The sequence below is a fragment of the Propithecus coquereli genome, unplaced genomic scaffold (genome assembly GCF_000956105.1).
Source record: "Propithecus coquereli isolate 6110/MARCELLA unplaced genomic scaffold, Pcoq_1.0 Scaffold88, whole genome shotgun sequence".
In the NCBI taxonomy this organism is placed as follows: domain Eukaryota; kingdom Metazoa; phylum Chordata; class Mammalia; order Primates; family Indriidae; genus Propithecus; species Propithecus coquereli.
In genome coordinates this window covers 8,079,168-8,088,764 of record NW_012155062.1, presented here as the reverse complement: position 1 = coordinate 8,088,764, position 9,597 = coordinate 8,079,168, and positions in this window count along the sequence as shown.

The window sequence follows — 9,597 nt, the reverse complement described above, 5'->3', positions numbered from 1 at the left end:
AATTATTTTTGGTTCTAGAGACATTAGGCAATCTATGAAGCTTACAGTCCCACATTCAAAATAACAAAATCACTGTTATTCTAAAGGTGAATACACAAAATCACAAATATTTACTTTTTGAGGTTTAGAAGAATTCAGTATTCTTTGATCTACCTTGGAAATATACTATCTTCAACCTTGTGTCTTTGTTAAATTTAGCCTATGCAACTCTGGTCAACTCTTACCTAATGCTTTTAAGGTAAGATAACAGGTTAAAGCTTCTCAAGGGATTATCATGTATAAACTCATCTATCTCTAGCCTAAGCCATTAAGAGTAGGTACTATGAAGATGTAATTGGTCTGCTGAAATTTCAAACATAAATTATTTACTAGTTTACCTTAAAATAATTAGAATGGCATTGTCTATATAATAATTCATTCCACTGCCAAGAAGGCTCTGGATTCAAAGAAATTATCTAATCATTCTGGTTCATTTAAACAGGTTGACTAGCAATGAGAAAATTTTTCTAAAATGAGATAAAGATTATGGACAAAAATTAATTACTTTAATATCTTAAAAGTTATGAAATGAAGTCTAGGTAATTCATAAGCATGTATCATTAAATGTCACTAAGCAATCTACCTTTTTATTAGTTTTCCACTAGCCACAATAGTTTGATTAAACAGTAATTCAACCTAAGTTACCGCTATATAAATATATTTAACATTCATACATTTTAATGTGCTACCTTATCACCTTTGTTTGATACTTTTTCTTTCATCTTTTTTTCTAATTAAGAAATGTGATACTTTCAAATGACATTTTAACTATTAGAAAAAAAAATTTTCATTTGTGATACATAACAAGCCACATATGAATCTATATTTTAGATGTAAAGCTGCTTTGTCACATTGCCTTTCTACATCACAAACATCCTTCAAACCAAGTGATTAGACCATTCACTTTGGCATTCCTGAGTACTGCTTGTTTCATCCTGGAGTTCACTGTTAGCTAAATTATTCCTTTCTGTTTATGAAATATTTTGGCAAAGTTTCTCCATAGCAACTAAAAAGACATGGAGAAGGATTTGCAAAAACTGCCATTTTCCCCTTTATGAATGGCTTTACAGTGATTTAAAAATGAAGAGAATGATCAGTCTTCTTTTATATATATATATATATGTGTGTGTGTGTGTGCGTGTTTGTGTGTGTGTTTGCCAAAAAAGAACACTTCTGAACCCACACTTTCTAATCTACACTCTGTATCTGGCATCCTTTTCATCTTGGTAGCATCTGAAGTCTACACTTGGCTTTCACAAGCCCTGCTGCAAGGTTTCAAGCAGCAGAGAAATTTTCAATAGGGAATAGAAACAGAATTGCAGCTGAAAGTAGTATTTAGAACATAAACTAAATTTCTATTATTATTAGCTATTGTGACAAATTACACTTGAATGAGGTTTTTGCTTGTGTTTCAATTACTCTGGGTTCTCTTTCTTTACCATTTCATTAGATTTCTTTGATTGTAGTGTTCCGACGCCACTGAGATGTGAGGTCACCATATGAAAATAGAGCGTGTATTCTAGCTGTTCCTGATTTCAGCAAATATTCTCCTACCTCAAATCTTCCCAGGACGTTTATATAAAATTAAATGCAATTATTTGTTCTTATGCATGGTGTGTGATAAGGGCTAAGTAAATAGAAAGACCTCAATTATTTGCAAATCAGAAATTTTCCCTCTAGATATGCGTGTCTCTAATAATTCTATCTTAGCTCCTTTGTTTTCTTGCATTCACTTGCTATCTTTTTAAGTCTCATTTTTTATTTTTTTCTACATCTAAATTTAGGGAATCTTCATACAGGATCTCTCCAGTCTTCTCAACCTTTGCAGATACTACTCGATGGCTGAGGCTGGGACTCCCTTCTCCCACTCGCTTTGGCTAACTTTCATTCATCTGTCATGTATTGACTTGAGCATTATTTCCTGAAATATCTCCCCCCAAAAGTAGTTAAATCACCTTGTTATAATCAGAGCATCCACACTTCCTTTTCCTTACTTTGCACCCTTCTAATTACTTAATTATACATAATTATGTGTTTCATATATGCACCTCTGCCGGATCTGTTTTCCTCCTGGTGACATTCCCCAAGTGTGCCACAGGCCTACAGAGAAGTGATCAATAGCAGCTGTTGACCTCAGTGGCAGCACTGTAGAAACTTGGAGTGGTTTCAACTCTCCTCCAAAACCACCTGGAGTATGTACCCTCTCCAGCCAGAGCAGACAAAAATGATAAATAGATAAAAATCTCCTGGAAAGTATGAACACATGAATCATTAGAAAACATTACAATGTTTCGTGATCTGTTAACTACAGTGTATGTGAAAACTCTTTGTTACCCTGCCAATACAGCTTCAAGACAAATCTTTCTTCCTCCAACTCCGACTCAAGCTCCACCCTGGAGACCCCTGCAAAGTGGTTCCTGTCAGGGGGTAACCCCACCACTTCTTCCCCTCCTTGTTTATTTGCAACTTTTAATCCCTCCCTTCCATTCTAGTCTCACTGTAACTAGGCAAAGCTGCTGGCTTCTTACATCCATTCCCCGACTTCTGAAAACTACACCCTACAGTTACTTGCAAAAAGGATGCGCTATCCAATGCTTCAAGGCTGTGGGTGACTACAATAGCTCTGGAAAGTGAATCGCTGATCTTAAAATGCTTGCGCCCTTTGATTTAAAAGTCTCACCATTTCAAATTCTTCCTAAGAAACCATCAGACGTGTATGCATATTTTATCAACAACATTATTTACTGCAATATTTATAACAGTAAAGATGGTGAACAAAAAATGCCCAAAAATAGTGGAATGATAATATTCACAGGCATAGTATATGAATATTTTGCTCACCAACATTCTCTGAGATGATTATAAATATCACGATAGGTAGAAAACCCAGTTTCAGATTTGTATATACAGTATAGTATTGACTGTCAAAAATGATTCATTAAGAAAAAGGGCTGGAAAAAAATTTTCTAAAGTACTAACTAAGCGGCAGAGCATGTGTGTCTCTGTTAGACCCCTCTGTCCCCACCATCTCCATGGTGCACTGCTCACGTTGCAAAGAACATTCCCTCTGCTGGGTTCTCAGAGGAAATGCTGATGCTGTGTGTGGATTGTCAGTGAATGGTCTTCTGTCCAGTGAGGCCAACAGTTGCTTCCTCCCATTCCCAATCGGTCTTCTGTTGCTTCCTCAGTCTCAGTTCATCTCTGTCTTCACAGTATTTCATTTCAGCTCAAATACTTCCTTCATATTTTTTTTTTTACAATTTCTCAGGTTTCTTAGATATGGTACAATAAATTTTGTATTTCTAAACTTTTAAACCTTTGATTCACTAACTCAACACTGAAAATCCTTTCCTATCCCTTTTCTTACCAGTTTGCCATGTAACTTAGGAAGCTTAAAGAACACCAATTTATTATCTTGTAGCTCTGGAGGTTGGAAGTCTGCAATTGGTCTCACTAGGCTGAATCCTTTTCACGAGGTTTGGGGGCTCTGGGCATGAATCAGCTGCCTCACTTTTGCCAGCTGCTAGAGGCCACCACATTCTTTGGCTTGTGGCTGCATTACTCCAACCTCTGCTTTCACTGACACATCTCTCTCCCTTTGACACTCCTGCCTTCCTCTCTCCCTTATAAAGACCCTTGTGATTATTAGGTAGACATCTCGAGACCTCCAGACCTTCCTGGAGACAAGGAAGGCAACGGCCGTTCCTGGGGAACGAGGGAACACCCTACGAATCTGCCAATCAGGATTTAGTGCGCCAACCACAAAAGAATGCAGAGGACTCTCTAGCTCAAGGGCCAAGCAGCATAGGTACAACAGAGCCTGGAAAGGGACCTAGAGCAACCAGCTTTCAGAAAGGCTCATGGGAGATCCACTTGCGTAGTAAGACTCAGGTCATTTTGACTCCCAACTGTCCAAAGCTGGTTCCCTGGTCATGTCTGAGCCACAGGAGAGTCCAATCCAGACACCATAAAACAAGACCCAGACCCTAACCAAGGTCCCTCTTTTGCTATGAAGAGGGGTCCAGTCGTGTTCTGTGGCATACGTATCTTGCTCTATAAATCTATACCTTGCTCTTGCTCTATAATCCTATCTTGCTCCCCCTCAATAAGTTTCACCTTGTGCTTGCCTCGCTTTGGTGTGTGTGGTCATTCTTAGGCCAAGAGCACACCGAGAACCAAGAACACAGAATGAGATTGCCGAACCTGACTTGATTACCCTGGGCCCAGGATAATCTGTTCATCTCAGTCAAGATCCTTAACTTAATCACATCTACCAAACCCCTGCACCATGTAAGGTCTCACATTCGTAGGCTCCAAAGATTAGGATACAATTATTATTTTGCCTGTCATGGTGCTTCAAAACAGTTAATAGTATTTAAACATACTGAAGAAATTCTGTGCTTAAATTCAAAAAGTAAAATAATCACTCGGAATCTAGTACAATTACTATAAAAAGCCACTGACTACAAGTCACACGCTGGTATAAACTGAGGTGGTCTGGGCCTAGTCTGGAAGTGCATCCAGTGCTCGAGATGGGCACACGAAAACTCGGCCCAGCTGAATCTGGAAGAAACAATATCTCTTGGCAATTTACATTCATGGAATATCTGTATTTGCCTCTAGGTCATTTTTCTTGCTTCTTTTTACTATATACTTTCCAAATTTTCTATGAAAGGCATATTGCTACTTACTTTCAGAATGATGTTTATAACACAATCCAAGTAAGAAAAAAAAAAGTAGAAAAGTATGAACGAAACTTTCCCTCAATAATGAGTGAGGGAGTAGTAACAACCTACCAGTCTTTCAGGACCAACTCAAATCTGATTCGAGGAAGCCTTCATAAGGCCCTGACCACCAACCCGACTTGCCCTATATTCCCCTAACATTTGGTTTGCACTCCTAAAACACAAAACAGGACCAGTTTATATTCAGATCCACATGATGCAGATGAGTCTTTCAATTGGATTGTGAAGCCCTGCACGAGAAAGAATGCATTTCATTCATTCCTTCAGCACCCAACTGAGTCTGCCACCACGCTCTGGTATACAGATTATCACCAAGCTGCAGATAATGAGGGGTATGATAGATGCATATTTATATATACTATATATGGCTTATAGTCAGATACATATTTATATTGAAATCACGAAGTGTATAAATGAGTCAATTAAATACAAAATTAAATACAAAAAACATGGGCAGTTATGTCTACGCTGACACTTTTCTACTTAATGGTTTGTTTAAATTCTTGTCCTTATTAGAGGACCTTAATTCATTAAAAGGGTACTTGTTTTTTTTCTTCCTTTACAAATAGCCCTGGGACAAAATAGTAAACCAAAGAAATTTATCACCTTGCCAGGCTAAGCAAACATTACATACAGCACAAAGAAGGAACACTAATTAGACCTAACTGAGGGAAATTAACACGAAGTCCAAATTATCAAGTGTTTTTTTTTTTTTTAAAAAATTCAGTCATATGGTTTTAAATACAGAAGGAATCTCCACTAACTCTTGATAACTTGCTGCCAAATGGCAGTCCTACTGGGCCTGTTCAACAAATAAATAAGATTGCATTCTACTGTGCATATTATTTGTTTGTGCTCAGATTGAAGCTGTTGAAATACACGATGTTCTCCAGATTCCTGGCTTCCAGAGTTTTGCTTATGAAGATCTGCTGTTCTCCATTCCAGCCTGTGCTCCCTTGCCAGAGAAACTCCTCACCCTGACATCTTGGTGTGGTCCCCACCTCCATCTCAGAGTTGCCTCTCAACACTAACCCCTATACAGCCCATCTTCGGCCATTCCAAACCCATGTACCACCAGCCACCAGGTGGACCATTCCTGCCATGATATAACCTCCCTCCCTTCAACGGTGACAGATACCTGTTACCAACCCCTCACTGGGCACCAGGAATACTTTAGATGGACTGTCTTGTTTAATCCACACATCAAGCCTGGCAAGTAGATGCAGTTGTATATTTGACAAGAGAGGAAACTGAGGCTCTGGGAAGTTCATGACTAGACAAAGGTCACATCGTAGGTCACAGGGCCAGGATGCAGCTCTGGTTCTCTCTGGCTCCACATCCCCACTTCAACCTCTGAGCAGTTCCCGTATCCCGGAAGACATCAGCATCTACCGTGCCCAGTTAAAAATCTTCTCTGGGCTTGAAGCTTTTTCAGAACTTTCCCAAAATTAGTCACTCTCTCCTTTGTTCTCTCCAAGTAATTATAAAGACCTTCTGCTCTTCTGTGCTAGGAAGCACATGTGAACAGAAATAAGCCAAGTGAAGACCACGCCCTGCAAGGATGCTGCTTATGGATGCTCATCTCACGGTGAGTGAAAGTCAGGCCAAAGCAGCTTGACGTCACCCTCCGTGTCTAATATCTGCGCCAGGTCCCTCACCTGGGGACTCATGAAAATACAAATCACCCATTTCTGAGTTAAATACCAGTGTTTGTTATTATCTATTAACAGAAAAAGTATGTTCCACCATACAAAATGTGGGTAACTTAAGAGTAATTAATTGTCAGAAACTATAACTGATATCTGCTGGGTTTGGTGGTTAATAGTTCTTCCTTAGGAAGAGAACAGTGACAGACGTATGTGCCTCAACACTGACAGTAGTGATGATAATAATGAACCTGGCTGTGTTGTGTGTGCTGAGAGTTCTGTAAGTAGTAAGACAATGATCACGCCCCTGCTCCCATCTGGGTCTGATTGGGGCTCTCTGCAATGTAGTAGAATAAGCCGGGACTCATCTTTGCAGGAAGAATAGCTTCCTGATTGGGGTCAGCCCTTAAACCATCAAGCCCATTTGTCACGGCCACAGGCACCATGACATTTACCTCATAAAACCAATAAACAACATCCCTGGATGCCTAAAGTCAGGAGTATTGCTTCCAATTATTTCACTTCCAATTTTGTGAGGACTATAACAGAAATAAAGTAAGTATTTCTCTATTCCCAGACTATGGGCTTCTCAAGGACAACGTCAAATTCTTATTTCTCTTGGAGTCTGCAGTGCCTGAGACATAGTAAAAGCTGATTAATGTTTCTGAATCAGCAAATGAACGAATGATTGATTGAAATTACTGAGAAAGGCGAAGAAGAGATTTATGTCCATGAGCCAGTTGGGCCATCTGTTCACTCAGTCCAAACAAAACTTCCCCTGGGTATTTTACCTCCTGGAAGCCTTGAAAAGGTGGGGTGAAGATTGTACCAAAATACACAGGTAGTTCTTGTCAGACCACGTAAAGCCTCATGTGTTCAAAGGCTTACTCCTAAACAGTTTTACCAAATAAAGATGAACTTAATAAAGGCCTTTTTAAAACACAGTTACATGCCACATAATGGCATTTCGATCAACAAACAGACCTGTGTGTGTTGACGGTAGTGGTTCCGTAACATTGTAATAGACCCGAAAAATTCCTACTGCCTAGCCTAGTGATTTGTGTTCCAATCGCCTACAACACTCAGTGCCATCACATGCTGTGCAAGTTCATAGCCCTGGAGCAACAGGCCATCCCATACAGCCTAGTGTGTAGTAGGCAATGCCATCCGGGTGTGTGTAAGGACACTCTGTGATGTTCACACACTGGGGAGTCGCCTAACAACACCTTTCTCAGAACATAGCCCCAGTAAGCAACACATGACTCTTCAAGCATCCTTCAAAGAGAAATCACATTAGCTGAATATTACAATAGGCCAGGAGCCCTCGCCCTGAACAGATGAGGCTTTAAGTGGTCTGACAAGAACTTCCTATATTTTGGTACGATCTCCACCCCACCTTTTCAAGACTTCCAGGAGGTAAAATACCCAGGGGAGATTCCGCTTGGACTGAGTGAGCAGGTGGACATAAATCTCTTCTTCGCCTTTCTCAGTAATATCACTCAATTTCAAGGAGCCCTGTGGGACTTCGGGATGGTGTCTGGAGCAAGTGGGGAAATTTGACAGTCGAAGCAGGTGGGGGACAAGGCAGAGATAGAATGACGAGAAGAGCCTGGAGACTGTATGGGGGGACCAGAGGAAAGGAACGGACACTGGAGACTGGAAACAGGGCAGAACCGCAGATGCAATGGAACAAAAACACAAGGAACCTGCTGTTGTTCTACTCCGAGGGCTGAGCATGGACCAGGCAGGACTGGGTCCTCCCGCGCGCCGCCCAGCCCCCCCGCCAGGCCGCAGTCTCCGCCCCTCCGTGGGCCAGGAGTGGCCTCCCCCAGGCTCCCGCAGGCCCTGCGCCCAGTACAGAGGACACCAGTGCGTGAGCGGTGCCTCACCCCATCTTCTCTCACAGTGCTCCTCACCTCTCAGGAGGAGCTTAGCGCCTAGACTTGACCCTTGAACTCTAAGGCGTTGGCCAAAGAAAAGCCGGGGGAAAAGAGCGCCGTGCGCATGCGTACGTGTGCACGTCTTTCCGAAACTGGCTGCGATCTTTCACTCTGCTGCTTGACACACATGTATTCAAGGTAAAAACAGAAGTTTTTTTCCAAATGCACGAAAGGTGAGTTAAAAAAAATACAAACAAAAATAAATAAATAAAGTTTAAAACCACCCAACGTCAAATCCAAGTGTCCCAGGAAGAATGGTGTCTCTTCCTTTCTTTTACACCAAACGATTTTTGCATGGCTCAGTTTAAAAAGTACCTTCTATTTTGGCATTTTCTTGTTTCACTTCCAATGAGGAGAAATGTACATTCATATCCAGAGGGTCTGAGACACTTGAAATTTTATTCCTTCGTTAATTTGAACATCTTCTTTTCAATCAGGTCTCCACTATTAATGCATTCGATAAAATTAGCTGCAGTGTTAAAAAGAGAAACTTCAGTCCAACCAGGCCAAGTGTTGACGAATTCCACCTTCAGCTGTGTGCAGGGCTTCAGTGTACGGGGCAAGGGGGCTTTATCTTGGCATCTGCACCGTGTGCCTGGACTCCCGCATCATTGTCAGGGGCACTGGGGCTCCTCTACCCCACTTTGCAGGGGGTTCTGCTGCCAAGTGCATGCCTAAGGAAGTGCACACTTAGTAGTAGTAATTCCTGTGTTTCAAGAATAGTGATAATGAAAATGCCTGTAATTGGAAAGTCTGCTTGAGCCTTTATGAAAAAAAATGTTGGGTGACTGCAATCCCAAGTGTGTCTGTAAAGCCCTTACATAAACTAAAGCAGGCCATAGTGGCTCACACCTGTACTGCTAGCACTTGGGAGGTAGGAGGCAGGAGGATCACTTTGGGCCAGGAGTTTGAGACCAGCCTGGGCAATAGTGAGACACCATCTCTACAAAATATTTAAAAATTAGCCAGAGGTGGTGGTGCAAGCTTGTGGTCCCAGCTACTTGGGAAGCTGAGGCAGGAGGATCACATGAGGCTAGGAGTTTAGGCTGCAGTGAGCCATGACAACACCACTGCGCTCTAGCCTGGGCAACAGGGCAAGACCTTGTCTCCAAAAAAAAAAAAAAAAAAAAAAACATAAACTTTTACATTAAAATAAAAGTTAAAAACAATATGGTAAATGTATATTTTCTACTTGACATATTTTATATTTCTCATATATAAACAATA